Below are 18,117 nucleotides of genomic sequence, written 5' to 3'. Positions count from 1 at the left end.
AAATTAATAATTTTTGTCATCGAGCATTGTTTGTGATGGAACTGTCATGTTTTCCTTAAGTTGTTACCATTCATTTATTTGGATACCATACGTTTTGAATGACCGCACATATTTTGCATGATCTGTGTTCATCCCCGCCCTTTTTTTTTTTTTTTGAGAAAATAAAATATGTCTTTATTTAAAAAAAAAAAAAAGCAACAACAACAACAACAAAACAAACAAACAAAATCCCTGCATTCTCTACTTTCCACACTAGACCCTGGACCACATCAGACTTACCTGCTGTGGGGACTCATCTTGATACCGTTTTGCTTGCCACCTGGTTGAGAAAGGGAAGCGCTGGTTGCCTAGGGAATTTCTCTAGATCAAGGACAAAAGCCATTTAGCCTTTCCTCCAGTCTAGGAATCTGTTTGCTCTGCTAATTGTACTGCTCTAATCAGATCAATAATGTCCCTTATCTTCAGTGAGGTAGTTAAGAGATCCATCCCAAAGGGCCAGATGAGCTGCTTTTCCCTCTGTTGTGCCGTCTGCTGATGTGTTTCAGCACTAGGACACTCTTTGGCAAACGATACATGATCCAATGTGAAAAGCATGTTCCGGTAAGTTTATTTATTTCTGACTAAGACTTTGGTCTTTTCTTCTCAATATGGAGTGAGTGGGAAGAAGTACCTTCCTGAATATTGTCTGGAAGGGTTAAAGAGCAGTTCATTTCTCTCACATCTGTGCATATGTAATAAACACAATTCTCTGGGAGGCTAGGTGAATTTCAGGGCCAGAAAGCAAACACAGGCACTATATATATATATATATATATATATATATATATATATATATATATATATATATATATATCCCCTTCTCCTCCTTAGTATGCTTTAAAGAAGGATGATGAGAACCGAAGGAAAATAGGTTGAAGACTTCTTATTTCCCCTAATCTGGTCTGCTCCTCCTCCTGTTCCCGTGTCAGAACTTGATGCAACTACTTATACAATCACTAAAGTTTGGAACTGAGTGATCCAACTGGTCCCTGGACCTGCTGCCTGAAGTCTATTCTATTTCTTCTCCACAATCCATCTAATATGGTCCTTACTAAGCTTAGATCTGATTTTCTCTTTCTGCTGATTGAAAACTTTCAGCAGCTTCCCAGGGCTTGGTGGTAGTTATGCTCCCAATGCCTTGGTTGGTTGTGCAAATTCCTTGAAGATTTGCTTCTGCTTGCTTCTTTCAGGTCATGCTCTGTCCTTGTCCTACAACACCTTCCACTCTGCTCACACCAAGCCCTTTGCTTCTGTCCTCAAGGCCTCCATAGGTGTGACTCTCTCTGCTTAACACCTTCTTATTTTTTTCCTCTACCCTGTTAATTCTCATCTGTCAACACCAAGTTATTGAAAAGAAGCCCTTCTGATCTCTTAATGATAAAGTCATATGACTCCAAAGCACCTTTGGTAACTGTCTTGCACCTGTCACACCAGATTGCATTTGCTGGGTCTATGTCTCCCACTAGACCTGAAACTCCATGAGGGAAAAACTGTGTCATTTTGTCTTTATATCCTCCAGCACATAAAAGTGGGCATGGATGTAGAAAGAGATTAAATGTGCTTTTGAAATTGAACTAGTCAGTAAAGTAAGTAGGTGGATGATGGATGTAAGGAAATACCTGAGGCTTGACAGGAAAGCAGACTTATGAAGCACAACTTACTGTGAATACTTCCTCATGGCTGAATAGTTTCTTTTGCCATCTCATCTCCAGTCTTTCTATTCTGCTGAAACCACACTCTTCAGGTCAATTCTGCTGATCATAAACTCTCCCCAGGAGTCAAGGTGAGGTTCATTTCCCTCTGTAATAAACACCTGTTGGATATCATGTACTCTTACTTAACCAAGCTCTTATTTCCCTAAAGCAATTAGTTTGGGATTTCTGTCTTCTGATATGTTTCCCCCAGTTAATTGGAAAAGAAAGTGAGTTCCACTAGCACTCCTATATCTAAACATGGAACTCATCAAGTCTCTTCAGCCTCATCTGTGGGCAGCCCTATTGCTTCATTAGGTTACAGCATGAAGAAGAAAGGCTGGAAGTTGTAGAATCAGAGACCTGAGTGGGAACCCTATAGTCTTTTCCACCTGCTAGCTATGCATGGAGGAATGTTACCTTCCTCTTTAAGTCTTAGACCCTCTTCCCAGAAAGTTTTGATTTTTCCATGTGTAGTCTTCATAGTATGAGAAGATGAGATCTGTAATGTCTTTAATCTCTACCCAATGCATAGTAGACTCTCTGTAGATAGATCAATAGTAATTATGTGTGTTAATCTGAAGACTCTTTCAACTGATATTGGGTAGACTGAATTTCATTTGTTTCATATTTCTAGACCATAAAGTTTTAATATTTTAAATAAAATTAAATAGAGTATGTGAGACATAAGTCTGAGTTCTAGTGGTGAAAATGTATCTTATACAGTTATAATAACATTGCATAAAGTGATGTGAACATTGAGATTACTTAATTATTTGATTGGATGGTTCAAATGTTATTATTATTATACTATTATTGCCCTTTAAATAGATATGTGGATATAAACATGAAAGACAGCAAAAGATTCAGACCTTACCTGAGCATTTGCCTAATTTGTCCTCCTTTTTGCCCATTTACTTCCTCCTTTCTTGTCATTATTTCCACAGTTTGAAATCCACTAAGTATTCTGTGTTCTTATTTTTGCTCATATTTGGCCAACACTATCATTTTTTGGACTTACTTCCCTGGTCTGTTAAATTCAGTCGCCCATGGTCTTGAAGAGTTGTGTAGACCTCTTCTTTCTGAATATTCTCCATTTGCCTCCCTAACTCTTTTCTCTGTCTATATCCTGCTCAGTGGCCTGGAGGTTGACCTCAAGAACAGAATCACCTACACTTTTTTGCCCTCTGCATTACAAATGAACTCTGCCAATGAGAGGCACTGGAAAGATACGGAAGGCTGGGAGAAGAGGTAGATAGGTGGTAGGTACCTCCATGGTCAGCTCATCCCTTGCCTGGCCCTGGTTCTAGCAGTGACTGCCCTTCCCTGGCCATGACCTCTATTGGATAGACCCACAGTCACAGCTCCATCTCTCACTGGCTCCAATATCACTCTTCTTTGCCCTTACCTTTTAGTGTGTAGGGAAGATAAAGTCTTGCTGTTATCAGATTTCCTGGGTTGCCTCACAGATTTTTGTTAGTTACTGAACCCCGTTCCATCCATTGAAAAGTCCCTTTCTTAAATCCTTTTCATTTTAACATTTCTTGCTGAGATCTGTCTGACTGGTATACTCCATGCCAAGAAAAAGATATTTACTTGCTATGATTTGGTGCCAAGGGCTCAAAATGGGCAAGAGGATGAGATTACTTACTAAGTGATGAAATTGAGATCCATAGAGGTTTAAAGTACTTGTCCAGGATCACACTGTTGGTCGATTCATGGTGAATTCAGTCAAATATTTATTGACCTATAAAATCAGTCGGGCAGTGGCATTTGTCTTCCCTCACCATTTTTCTTGCAGTTCTCTATTGAGCACTGCCTAGTCCAATCGCCATCTGTTTTTCTCCCAGACTGTTTGCAAAGGCCTCCTGTAAGGTATTATATCCTCCCTGGTTTTCATCATCTAATCCATTCTCTACCTTAGGGTCTGAAAAAATCTTTTAAAATGCAAATCTTAGATAATTCTCTGCTTAAAAGTATTCGCTCACTCCAACATTTTCTTCTGATAAAGAAAAACCACGACTATTGAGACTTTCCACTGACAGCCCAGCTTCACCAAATTTAGCTACCCATCCCTTCTCTCCTTTTGGGTTAACCTGTATATCCTACTTTTAGTTCCTTGAAAATGTTATTTTTCTCCCACCATGATACCTTTGCACATTCTGTTACATGTCTTTAGAGTTCCTCTGAACCTTCTGCCATTTATCTAGGAAATTTCTACGCACACTTTAAGCATTAACTTAAAAATTGCCTCCTTGAGAAAGCTACTCACCAGACCTCACCTGGTTTATAACCTCATCTGTTGGAGTACATAACAATATGCTCTCATGGCAACCTACAATTACTCCTTACAGAATTCATCTCAATTCTAATTCACTGTTTCTACATTTCACTTTTTGAGAACTGATAGGATTCCCAACTCCTCACACTTCATCCCCAGTGTTAGATCCCATGCTATACAGATGGTAAGAACGCAATAAATAATTTTGAATTAATATGTGAATTTAAAAGATACCAAGATGATGAGAAACATTTGCACATTAGGGGAATGCACAAATAATTTGCAGTGATGAGAAATGAGGTTGGAGAGGAATGTGAAGGATGAATTTCGAAAGGGCCTTACATGCATAAGGAATATTGCTCAGTTCATGGTGAACAGTATGAAGAGCAAATGCTAGAGGATGTTTCTCAAATTTCCTGCATATCATAATCACTAAGCAGGTCATGAATCTCACAGGGGATGTGCCTTTTAAAAGTAGGATGATCTGGGCCTTTGTACTTTTATCATATCCTTTGAGGAATTTGATACCCATGCAAGTTAGAGAGACACAGGAATAAAGGTAAGGTGGTGAGTCATTATCTTGATCTAGTGGAAGGGTTAGGTGTAGGAGATTAGCATAGCACAAGAGTACATATTAACTTTCAGGTTGTGGCTACAGTAACCCATCTGAGCCTCTGGGAAAGATGAGGAAGTATAACTCGTCCTACAAGTTCATTATTGGAATTAATTGATTGTATTCCCCTCACTTATTGGTGTTTGGACCCTGTGAAGTCTAATATAGCTGATCATTGAAAAGTTAAAGCCAGGATCCCTTCCAACATGATACATGGCAGACTGAAACTGAACTTGGATGTTCTAATTCCCAGTCTGCCTATTACAAGGTCTTAAAAATCTTGAGTGACAGATTAGATAGCATTTTAGAATATATATGTACATGCTTTTTCTCTGTGTTATTGCTCCCTTTTTGACTTTATTTACCCTTGAAAGAAAACATGTGAGATTCACTGTAGTGTTTTTCTATTTTGCTAGTATCCTATTTACTCATTTGTGGCTACATCTTTGGTGATTCATAGAAGTTTAGTATTGCACCCAAACTCTGGATTATATTAAATCTTATGAAAGATTAACTTATGAAGTGTTTGCTCATTAATTAAATTTGAAAAGGTACTGTTGCATACCAGCATGGTGTTAATAGTTAATATTAACTGATCTTTAATGGTGCTATTGAGCTACTGATTATTATTATTTTTTTTACATCCAATGCCACTCTTTTTTTTTTTTTTTTTTTTTTTTTGGTACTAGGCATTGAATGCAGGGGTGTGTTTAACCACTGAGCAATATCCCCAGAAATTTTTTATATTTTACTTTTTTAAAAATTTTCTTTTAATTTTTTACAGACTGCATTTTGATTCATTGTACACAAATGGGGTACATCATTTCGTTTCTGTGGTTGTACACCATGTAGACTCATACCATTCGGGTAATCATGCATGTACATAGGGTAATGATGTCTGTCTCATTACACCATTTTTCATACCCCCTCCCTCTCATTTTCTTCTACATAATCTGAAGTTCCCCCATTCTTCTCTCCCTCCCCATCCCCCACCCCCATTATATATCATTCTCCACTTATCAGGGAAAACATTCGGCCTTCGGTTTTTTGGACTTGGCTTATTTCACTTAGCATGATATTCTCCAATTCCATCCATTTATTTGCAAATGTCGGACAACATCACTGATTTTTTTTTTTTTTTTCAAAAGAAGTGTGTTGCAGATAATACCAGTTTGACATCTGTTTAATGCCTGATGAATGGAAGCATTCCCTGGACTTTGAACTTTAATACAAAATATAATGTTGATTACTGTCCAGGAACAGGAACTAAATAATGCAGTGGTCCGTTTTATTAGTATATCTATACCAAATGTTATAATAGAAGATAATTTAAACTACATATTTTTATGTAAAATATTAAAATGTTCCTTCCTTTGTTATAAACAGCAGGCATTCTGTGACAGTTGAAATAAATTGAGTTCTGGCCCAGACACTGCTACCAACTCTGGGAACTTGGGATTAGCTTTATTTGCATGTCAGTTCCCTCATCCTGAATATGATGGAAATGACTAGTCCCTAAATATCCCTCCTGGCTCTGCAATTCTATGATTCTAGGTTCTATCAACTAAGCATCTCTATAGTTTTTAATAGAAATATGATTTAATCTAGGAACATCTGTTATAGTCTGTAACATATTTTGCCAAGTCCTTGACCTTAATTTTACCATAGACATCAGATGTTCCTTCACAGATTCTGCTCTGATTTTACTGAAGAAACATCATTATGCTTCTGTCTTAAGTGGTGTCAATCTGACCAAAAAATACGCCAGATTTGTTAACATTATCATTAAACGGCTTCTTAATTAAGGTTGTAAATACCACTAATGATATAGTTCAGTGCTATTTTAGCATTAGAAATTACATAAGCTTCCATTTTGCATTTTTATTTTTATACATATTGCCAAATAGAAATGTTCTTGTTAAAGGCATCATACTCTCTCCAAATAAACATGGATTCAAAAATAATTCTGTGACACACATATTATCATATTAATTGATTAAACAGGCTGCTGTTTCATTTCTCCAAATGCATGAATATTTCTGTACTCACTGTAACTTCAATCATATATATAAAATCTGCTCCTTTCCATTGGAAAATCTTATTTTTACAGTTTCTTATGATAAAAAACTTTGGGTCATAAAAGTTAATAATCAACTAATTTATGATTAGTTGAATAGCAGAATAAAGCTACATATCAGAGGCTTCCCTGGGCTCATGCTGTTTCATGATTACATGTTGAAACATATTCATTTTGTTTTGCCTCTTGCTCTTTCCTTTATAGCTAGTCAGATACATGGCAATAAGCATTTTGGGCTTCCTTATGCTGTCTTCCTGACTTCTCTGTTTCTGGTCCTGAATTGTTGGTCATAATTGGTCATGTGTTTTAGCATCTGAGGATCAAATGTTTTCTTATCTCCCAATATAATTTAACCTTTTCAAATGTGCTTTGTATTGTAGCCTTTTAAACAGCTTTGTCCCTACATCTTCTTAGAATCCATTGATTACTCCATAAAGAAATATTAAAAGTATCATTCAAGCATGTATCCTTATAAGAAACAAATGATTTTAATATTTTGCAAATGATTTTCCAGAAAGTACAGTGGGAATGTGCATTAATTTTCTCTGAATCTCTGATTCTTTTACCCTGTTATATTACAGTCTTCTCTGGTTCCTTTGTGCCAGGCTACAGGCTCTGGCCTCCACCTCTCCCTGTTCAGGGCCTTGCTTGTCTACTTGGGGGTCTTCTGTTTCCACAGAGCTGTATCTGTGGGGCTGGTGCATGGGAAGTCCAGTTACTTCATGGAGAATAGTGGAGATAAGTGACAGAAGGAACAGGGACAAAAGTATTTGTCTTGCAAAAGTACAAGATGTCCTTCTAAAGAGGGCCTCTTATGGACTCACTGCCCCCTTTGTGGTATGGCTAGCACATCTCCTTGGTAGATACATGAGGGTTATAAGGGTTAAATGACATGCTCAAGGTCAAGCAATTTGGAAACATTCCAAGTCAGTCTTAGTCTCTATCTTCTGAATGTGGCTCCAGGATTCTTTCCATTAGCTCATTCCAACATCTCTATTCTGGGACTATTATCAGTAGTGCCTGAACTTGTCTTTGGGAATTCCCATCTTGAGGGCTTCATAAGTTGCTTTGATTTTGAAAACAGGAGAAATGTTAAAGCTTTGCTATGACGACAACTAAGAATGAATGCAGCTTAAGTCGAAGGATGTAGGGAAGATATGCATACTCACACTCTTGCTTTTCAAACACAGATTAAATATGCTGTCAGGAGCTCTCTGGTAGCAGACATGAGAAGAAGAGTAACAGTCTCTGGAATAGGTAAGTTTTCTTCCAAGAATCCAGAACAAGGGAACGAGGTTGCTATGCTTCAAGACCAGTTGATTTCAATCAGTACAGAAACTTTCTACCAACAGTGGGGACAAGATTCCAAAACGTCTTCTGAGCAGTGCATAGAAGAGGTATGGATTTTGGATTAAAACTGACTGGTGCTCCTTGGACGTTATTGTTAAAATGAAATGGAATAAGATACAAAAGTTGTAACACAATGTCTTGAACATGTGTTCAAACAATTAAATAAGCTGTTTTTTATGTCGTCAGAAAAATGCAATCAAAACATTCAGAAAATGCCCCTGGACTTCAAGGAGAAAAAACAGTCAAAATTATTTATTTTAACAATAGAAAGCTGTCAACATATTTTTGAAATTTTCCTTTTGTGAGGGTGGTTCTAAGCCCTAGATCACATTACGATCACTTAGGAATTAATTCATTTGAAAGATTATAAAATATCAAGCCCTACATCAGACCAATTAGATTTGAATCTAATTTCACAGAGGTGGGCTGAGAATTTTAAAAAATTTTCCAAGGTGATTCTAACATGTGGCCACAGTTGAGAAATAATGATTTGTAACATTAATGGCCTGCATAACTTCAACACTCTATCTTCTTTCTATGGCCACTGTTAATGTGTATCTATTCCAGGTTTGGCCCTCCTTTCCTCTTCCCCATGGCTCCATTCAAAGTCCTTCAGTTTTCTGATATGGATCTGAGGTGGTCATGTCAACCTGCAGGCTCCCTTGTGATGACGAGTGAATGGCACCAAAGACAATGTAAGCGACAGTCCAAGGCCCAACTCATGCAGCTGGAGGAAGGCTTTTTATCTCTTGATTACAAGTTGACATGTCATTTGGAGGTTTCTTTATTGCTTGCCTTGACCCTTTTCTTTCTCCCTGTTCTCATTACCCATGTTATGTATTTCTCTGCACTTCACAGTTCCTTGTCTTCCTTTATTTTTTCTTTCACTTTTTTTCTCTCACACAAAATATAGCTGCTTTAAGATAAATAAAGTTTTAACTGGTTTAAAACCAATATTATTGTGCACCCACCCTAAAACTAGTTTGTTCTACCAGTCCTAATTTTATTTTGGGATCAACAACCATTTTGGAGTGACTTTTATATGTATGGTTCTCCACTATTCTAGATTATCTCAGGATACCTTAGCTTTTGTGTTAAATACAATGTTCAAGAAATTAATTGTTTAGATTAATTGGTTAAGTTTTAGTCATTATTTTGAAATAATCATTAGTGAGTTGTTAGTTTTTGCTACAAATGGTTGATATTAAATATTCTCAGTAAGGATCATTTGTTATTCATTAATTTAATTTCCTAAAAACATGATTGATCTGGAATTCTAGGGAAGGAAAACTTTTGAAAGAGATGTCTCATCATCTAAAAAGTTTTGTTCAGTCTGTCCATTACCCCCAAAGATTGAAGAAGAAATTTTATAACAGGCTGTTAAGCATTTCCCTGAAATCTAATATGTTCAAATCCAAAACTCATATACAAACATTATGCACTAGAGATGGACATAAATGCAGTTAAACTGCACTTACTTTAATGTTTCCATTTGTGACAATAATGGTGTCTGAAGAGGACACAGTTTTCCTTTAACTCCTTAGTAATTCTGGGGACCATTTTGGACACTCCTGCCCACTTATAGATCTCCAGTGGGCTATGGGTATGCATGTGGTGGGGAGGTGTTTCCCCTTTAGCAGAGATTGTTCACATTGAATGAAATATTGAGGCATATCATAAGGCATTTATTAATCTTACGTCTGACTTCTGAACTTTGTAAGTTCCTTGGCCTAGTCTACCAAGTCTCATTTCCAATGAAGTAATTTTAACTGAATTAATCACTTTACCCTCAGTCAGGAAACGTTAGGGTCACCTAGTCACAGGTTTATTTCCTGAGGAGCCCTCTGACTGTTGGGTGAAATGGGTATTCAAGATCAATTATGTTAAAGACAGGAAGTGCTCCACAGAGAGCCCAGAAGAGGAAAGGACATTGCTGCTTGGAAGAGTCACCACAGAGATGATGTTCTCAGTCTTGACACATAATTAAACATTATCTGGGTAAAGGATATAGGAACAGATGAACAAGTGAGGGGAAGGGCATATGCAAAAACACACTGAGACTGATATGGCAGTCAGAGGAGCTAGATCAAGACATCTTAGAAGGGTGGGTTGAGGGAATATCCTGAAAGGTTTGGAAAAAGCCAGAGTTTGAAGGATTTTGTACTCTAAGGACTTTTGACTTGACTATCAACAGTAATGCAGTAAAGGTAAATTTAAATCAGAGAGTGAGTTGTGAATATTTGTTTTTCAGAAAGTTATTTCTTGCAGCAGGTGGCATTAATTAGGAGATCATAGCAGGCAGAATCCAAGAAAGAGAAGGCCCTGCCCTTCAGGAAAGATGGAGAAATCGATTCATGCTTGAGAGAATTTGTAAGCTGTAATTGATGGGACTTTAGTTGAGCTTAAGTTGTGGAAGTCTTTGCTGAAGAGTTGGTTAAATCTAAAAGTAAAGGAATTCATTGGAGGTGACTAACAGGTTACTACAAATTCATACTTGGTGTTTGCGAGAGAGTTGAAGTAATGCGAATGTAAGAGAGAGAACTAAGTGTGGTTAGAATAGAAGGATAATTGATCAAAGGTGCAATTCTGTTGGCAGAGCTTCCATTGCCTGACCTCAGCCGGTTGTTCTCCTCAGTAGCTTCCACTTTCTGAGTTTAAGATGGCTAAGTGTTTGACTGAATTATCTTCTGACTCAAACTTTATTAATCTTATTTTACTTGCCCTTTGAATCTCTGAGAGAAGAATGTGCTTAATTAGTAGTATATTATTCTTTTTGAATTGTTGGAAATGAAGGTATTAGAGCAGTAGTGATGTGTTCCTTCTTAATAACAACCACAATAATTACTAATCATGTAAAAGTATTCACTAGAAGCACAACACTACAGGTTAGGGTTATATTCCCAACCCTATAAATCAGGAACAATTTGTACTCTCATTTTATTACAAATGAAGAGCATGAAGCTTTGAGAATTAATAACTGGGGTTCAAATTTAAGATTCACATCTCCACATCCCATGCTCTAAAACAGTGGTTTTAAAATATTACTGAAGCCTAGATCTACCCTGACATTTTGACTTAATTGCCAGTAGTGAAACAAAGGCATTGGTCCTAAAAGGTTCCCTGGCAATTCTAATTGCAGTCAGAGATACAAACTAGTGCTTTAAAACGTTCTCTCTTCATTACCTTCTATTTTGGAAAACACCACAGCACGACATAATCTCAATTGCGCCCCCTGGAGCTTGGTGTGGACAGTGCACTGTGGAGTTAGGCAGTATTGCCAGTTGTGAGTAATCACAAATTCATCTTCTGAAAAATCCTCAGATTCAAGTTTTAATAAGTCTTATTAATTGGGATCCTTTGTTTATAGTTAAAAAAAAAGAACCTGGAGATTTTTCTTGACTCTTGGGATTATGAGGTAATTTTTATTACACTGTCGTTGTACTTATTGAGAATAACTCTAATCAATATATTTATTTGATTGCTTCTAGGTATAATCCATCAAAGAATCACAGATCCAGAATTCTTTAATTTTTGAAATGCAGCGCGATGTCATGGCAGCATGACCCAGAGCTGTGTTGCTGGGGTAAGGTAGGAGGAGAGACACAGTTAGGGATGGAAGGTATTGGAATGAACTGTCAAGCTCAAAACGTGGAGTTTTCTCATTGTGTTGGGAAATATCTGGCTTCATTTACTGAAGAGAGGATGTCACAGAGCTCCTGACCAACCAGAATGGTCCAGAGACCTATTGGAAAACAACAACCAAATCAATCAGGCAGAACAGAGGTAGGCTGAAAGTCTAGACAGAGTTGGCTCTGTTGTGAGGCTGGTAATGTCCAGTGGGTCCCTGATACCACCCAGAGATTTCTGAAGAAATCCGGCAGTGGGAATGGAACCAGAGCAATCCAAACATTAGCTCTTATGGTAGGAGAATGGCTATCGGCAACAGATGGTCCAACCTAGCCCGGTACTCCCTTAGATATATGAGCTTGAATTACATGATTAACCTTTCTGAATTTCAGTTTGCTTTTCTATAAAAGGATGCGATGACACTTCCTTTGGGTGTTTAGAAGAACTCTTAAATTTGCAAAGTACCTCTCTCAGAGCCTCTTTGCTGATTTTCCCCCCCTCCGCTTTGACCTTAGCTGAAGGATAGTGGTTAGGCAGGCAGAAAATGCCAGGAAGTGGCAGGTATGGTGAAGTAGTCAGGAGGTGAACACAAGGCGGCTGGACCACTGAGCGCTTGCAAGCCTTGGCGCTTGCACAGAGCCATGGGTGCTCACTGTCAATGCCATGTGTTTACAAAAATGGAACCCGCTGTGGCGCTGCAGCCTCTTACCATCTGGGGATAGTTCAGCTTGCCCTGCTTCGGCAGCATCAGCTGAGTCTCCGTAGGGTCTCCTCAGGAAGAGCCCACGCCACAGTCACTTCATTTTCTAATGCTGCTGCCTGAGTTCTCATTTAATTAAGAAGGCTGACCTTTAGAAAAAGAGTTGATTTTTTTTTCTTCCTTTCGCTTAACTTTCTACGATCCTAATGGAAGCTGAAAATCTGATGGTAAAGAGGGCCAAGTTTTCACCGATAAGGCTAACACATTGTTCCTATTCTTACAAAGAAATTTAATAAGGCATAATTATAGAGGCATGAGCCAAAATCCCTTTCAGATAAATCTGACCTCAAGTAGATGAGTGGGGGAAATAGTAGGACATGCAAGATAAGCCTGAGAGTAATGTATATCAGAAAGGGCATCCCACACACCAAAGGACTGAGGCTCTGAGGACACATATCCTTGTAATGAGCCTTATCCAAAGCAAATTAAAATTAAATTCTTTCTTAATCCTTTAAACCTCTGGACATGGAGAAGTAGCAACTTAAAGTCTCTGTCACGCACAGCATTGTGGCATTTTTTAGACAGAATGAACAAATGGATCCATATCAAAGGAGATAGTGACCACAGCACGACATGCTGTGTTGCTGATGATATCCTTGGTATTGCAACCAGATGGGTGAAATCTGAAGAATAACCTTGCATTTGCTCTACCCTGTGGATTTATCCACAGACTCCCATGAACCAGCCTCTGCTTAGGAGAGTTCCTGAGGCTCACCGTGACCCAAGCACAGTGGCCACTTCACTGGGTTTGTGCTCTTTCTCCTTGGCACCTTTTTCTCTTTCTTTCTGTCCTTGTCTATTCTTCATGGAAACTTCACCTGAATGGAATACGATCCTGTTACTAGCTGGGTCTGACGCTAGACCACACCCTGACTGTGTTTAGTGATGAAATTCTGTATTCTAAATGCTTTATACCTCCTGTGATGGCTCATTGGGATGGTGATGAATTTATGCCCAGTGGAGCTAGCGACGAGTCTTTTCCCAGTTTCACCCTATTGCTAAGCAGGTTCTCCTTAATCAGCTACTGCTTGACTGTTTATTGACAGACTAAGGAAAGCAATGCCTTGTCTATTGGAACTACCCCTTGGCTCCAAAGGAATTCTGAAGTTTGTGTACCTGCAACTGTGAGCAGGTTTACTCCTGTTCTCCAACAGTAACAAGTAAAGATTGAGGGAAGAGTAGAAAATCTTGAGTCTCTTGTTCTTTTTTTTTTTTCAAATTCGTTTTAATTAGTTATACATGACAGTAGAAAGCATTATGACACATCATACATAAATGAAGTATAATTTCTCATTTTTCTGGTTGTACATGATGTAGAATTCCACCGGTTGTGTAGTCATATATGTACATGGGGTAATAATGTGCGTTTCACTCTACTATCTTTCCTACTCCCACATCCCTCCCCTCCCTTCATTCCCCTCTACCTAATCTAAAGTAACTCTGTTCTTCCCTTGTCACCCTCCACCAACTCTTATTGTAAGTTAGCATCTGTATATCAGAGAAATCATTCCGCCTTTAGTTTTTGTGGATTGATTTACTTCACTTAGCATGATATTCTCCAGCCTCATCCATTACCAGCAAATGCCAGAATTTCATTCTTCTTTAAATATGAGTAATATTCCCTTGTGTATATATCCCACATTTTCTTTATCCAGTCATCTGTTGAAGGGCACCTAGGTTGGTTCCATAGTTTAGCTATTGTGAGTTGAACTGCTATAAACATTGATGTGGCCGCATCACTGCAGTATGCTGATTTCAACTCCTTTGTGTATAAACCAAGGAGTGGGATAGTTGGGTCAAATTGTGATTGCATTCTAAATTTTCTGAGGAATCTCCATACCACTTTCCATAATGGTTGCAATAATTTGCAATCTCACCAACAATATATGAGTATACTTTCTCTCCACATCCTCTCCAACCAACATTTATTGTTGCTGTATTCTTGACAATTGCCATTCTGACTGGAGTGAGATGAAATCTTGGAGTAGTTTTGATTTTCATTTCTCTAATTGCTAGAGATGTTGAACATTTTTTCATATATTTGTTGATCAATTGTATTTCTTCTTCTGTGAAGTGTCTGTTCAGTTCCTTAGCCCATTTATTGATTGGGTTATTTTGTTTTTTTGGTGTCAAGTTTTTTGAGTTCTTAATATATTCTAGAGATTAATGCTCTGTCTGAGGGGCATGTGGTAAAGATTTTCTCCCACTCTGTAGGCTTGAGTCTCTTTTTTTAAAGGGTTGCCAAATATTAATTACAAAATGGAACAAGCAGACCTAATGTGAATGAAACCCACTGCAAAAGATCCTGGGTAAGGACCATACCACTATATTGTACCCCCAAATTCTCTCAGTGTTATTACAAACTCTAATTTATCATTACTCCCATGGTGTATTCCACTGAATGAAAAGAGTGAATATTTCTCATGTTACTTATATTCTTGCTCCAAGTATTGGCATCACTTTAAATGAAGAAAAGGTCAAAGAACTATGAGGCAGGAACTTACAGCACCTCTTTCTACCTTCCCAGCAGTCTTTCCACCCTTGGATATTTTCAATCCATTATAAATGAGTTAATTGGAGGTCACATAATAGGTTGCATACCCGAATGAACTGCAAGAAACTCAGTGTTATAAACAAAATTGTTTTTGTGCAACTATTGGTACCGAATACTGCACACACAAACATATCTACATAAAAAATGTACATGATCTCATTTTAACATTCAAAGATGTAAAAGTCATTTTTCTTACCGTTGAGCTATAGCATATAGTAGATTCCTTCTCAGCTCAGCTTGTCATGTACTGAGAGTGAAGTTCAAGACCAAATAGAAATCCTTTTAGCTAGCTAGTCCTTTCTTCTAAGAGCAATGGTATGAAAGAGACCAACTATTTTTATTTGAGCTGGCACAACATTTAAATGCATTATCATCTGTGATAATAATGGTCATTACACTCATCACAGTAGAAATTAAATCTACCCACGAAGAGGATACTTGGTGGAAGGGCACATGTCCTTCATAAAGAGCCCATTGAAGGTTTAACTTCTATTTTTAATAGGATAAATATTCTCTGATAGTTTTACTTCCTTCTCTCTTACCTATCACTTTTTTCAGACATCAACAAAATCTGCAATATTTTCTCTGGTTGATATTATAATTCTTATGGCAGATTTAACACAATGCCTGTCAGTTTTCTAAACTCTCCTAGGAAAAGCAGTTTTGTTCTCATCTCCTTATGTACAAGGAGTTATTTCCTATCCCAGATAATGGATCTCTGAAACTAAATGAAGCTAGAGGCTATCACTGCTGTCCTGATCTGGTGACACTGGACACCTCCCCAGAGTATAAGCTGCATCAATTGAAATTACACTTTAAGGAGGGTGTGAGGAAAATCTTTGCTAAATAGAAGATCTCTTAGTAGAATGCAAGGTTCTTTTAACAACAGATTGGTCTTGAATGTATAAGACAACACTGAGCCTTATGCAACATTGTAAATGAGGGTCTGGGAGATCAACAATGGAGACAGTAAAATTCCTTTCTTTAGCATCTATGTTGTTGCCAAACTACCAGTAGACCAGGGTAATGGACAATAGCTAAAGACAGTTCAACTTTCATCCTTAATAATGGTTGCATATGAGCTGGAGCATGTGTCGATGGGCACACAACTGTGAAATCTGAGCCCAAAATAAATTTTATTTGCTTAACATTTTTTGAAAGATAAATCAAAATTTATTCATTTATAAACATGAACATCCCATTTTCCACTCCATTGTTTTCCTTTTTCTTCTTTTTTAAAAAAGAATCTAGCTTCATTTCTCTCTCTCTCTCTCTCTCTCTCTCTCTCTCCTCTCTTTCTCTCTCTCTTAAATTCATGTCTTCCGCTCCTGGTAGAGGGATAAAGGTATCATAGCATTAGGGGGAGAGGAGAGAAGAGAGAGAGAGAGAGAGCAAATATGAATCAGGAACCTTTGGTGTAACAGGAAACAGGACTGCATGATATGAGATCTAACTCAGAGTATAGTGATGCAGGGACAGAAAGGGCCGTGGTCAAAAGCAGAGACAATTATGGAAGAAATGAAACTCAAGAAAGCAAAAAATATGGTGTGGGTAATTCTTTTCCAGAAAGTTCACATCAATTTGTTGGCAGGTGTTGTCTTTAATGTTGTGTCATATGGAGCTGTAAAACCTGCTCATGGGCCTTACCAAGGTGGGGACATTTGTTTCCACAGCAGTCTGTTGGTTCTTCCATTGTAGTACTCAGGAAGTTTTGCATGGCCTGTTCACCTGTCTTCCCCGGTAGGTCACTGGAAGGATGCTCTTGGGCTTACTCATCACTATTTTCTCAGCACCAGTGGAGAGCTTGGCACATAATGATCATCTAACAATGTTTGTTAGGTAGTTGTTTGAAAATTGAGTCCAAAGGATTTGTTGAGAGAACTTGAGAGGTAAAAGGACATAATTCAAGATTCGCAGATGGCAAGGCCTGGAGCTCACCCTGAAAGGTGGTCTTGCCCTTAATGATATCTGCTTGGCTGAGTCAGGAGTATGGATAGAAATTGTACTTAATATTCAATGTAAAGTAAAGAAGCAGAGAATTAAAAAATAAGAAGCATTGGAGAAAGAGAGAGAGAGAGAGAGAGAGAGAGAGAGAGAGAGAGAGAGAGAGAGAGAGAGAAAGAGAGAGAGAGACAGAGACAGAGAGAGAGAGACAGAGAGAGAGAAGAAAATAGGACACTTAGGAGAGCAGGAAACTTGAACTTGGGAGAAAGATAACTTCAAGAAGACAATGAAGGGAAGGGGGATTCTGGGAAATTTCCACAAGACTCTTAAGTGAGAGGAAAACTTGTGTTTTACAAATGTGTTACCATCAATTGCAGAGGGCAAAACATCTCTCCATTATGCATGCTCACGTAGAATGTTCATGGAATAAAAATCAAAGAAACTTTTAAAATACTGATTTTTCAGTGCCCCAAATCTGATTTAATAGATCTCATATGGGCTTGCAAATTTTAATCAGGCATTATGATAAGAGTTGGAACCAGTGAATTCTACAGTTATTTGTGACCTAAATACTTATGTTCTTGAAAGATTATGGATGCTATAAACGGAAGGTATCTAAAATACCAAAGTATATAAAAACTTATCAATTAGTAACATGACTTATACATCCAGTCAAATTTATCCAAGATAAAGGTAGACTCAAAAATAATTGTATAACTTTTAATAATTATTCTTTATAAAGAAAGTTTACAAGGTAAGCTTCTGAACTTATTTTATTCTGTGACAAATAAATGCAAGCACTTAAGTAACTTAGAGCTGGAAAGTGTCCAAAAGTAGAACTCAGAGAAATTAAACATCTTGGGGAAGACCAAGTTGTTAGTTGTTAATAAGAAGTGGAATTTTTTATGGAATTTTCATATTGAAATAAAGAAAAATTTATTCTTCATTCACTACTTGGTTTATATGTGTGTATATTATTTTACAGGACCCTCTGCTGATGCTGCCCTTCATGGTTAGTCATTCTCTCCTCATCTTTTGTTCTCTTCATGAATACCTGAGTCAAGGACTCTCCAGGGCTACATCCAGACAACGAGAGGGACTGAATGAAAACTACCTTGATATTGCAGTAAAGAGTCTGATATCCAGAAGAGAGGAAACCTGGAATCCTTACTTACACCTCA

At 37.8% G+C, this 18,117-nt stretch overlaps 1 long non-coding RNA gene across 1 annotated transcript; it reads left to right on the top strand.

The window, feature by feature from the left end:
- Positions 1 to 5,420: 5,420 nt before the first annotated feature.
- On the top strand, positions 5,421 to 17,117 carry LOC306643655. Its single transcript, XR_013759018.1, has 2 exons — positions 5,421 to 8,098; positions 8,619 to 17,117. It is a non-coding gene; the product is annotated as an uncharacterized lncRNA (long non-coding RNA).
- Positions 17,118 to 18,117: the final 1,000 nt, after the last annotated feature.

The sequence above is a fragment of the Sciurus vulgaris genome, assembly GCF_902686455.1.
Source record: "Sciurus vulgaris genome assembly, chromosome: 14".
Lineage (NCBI taxonomy): Eukaryota > Metazoa > Chordata > Mammalia > Rodentia > Sciuridae > Sciurus > Sciurus vulgaris.
Note: the sequence above shows the minus strand (reverse complement) of the source record. Positions and strands in the feature narration are given on the sequence as shown.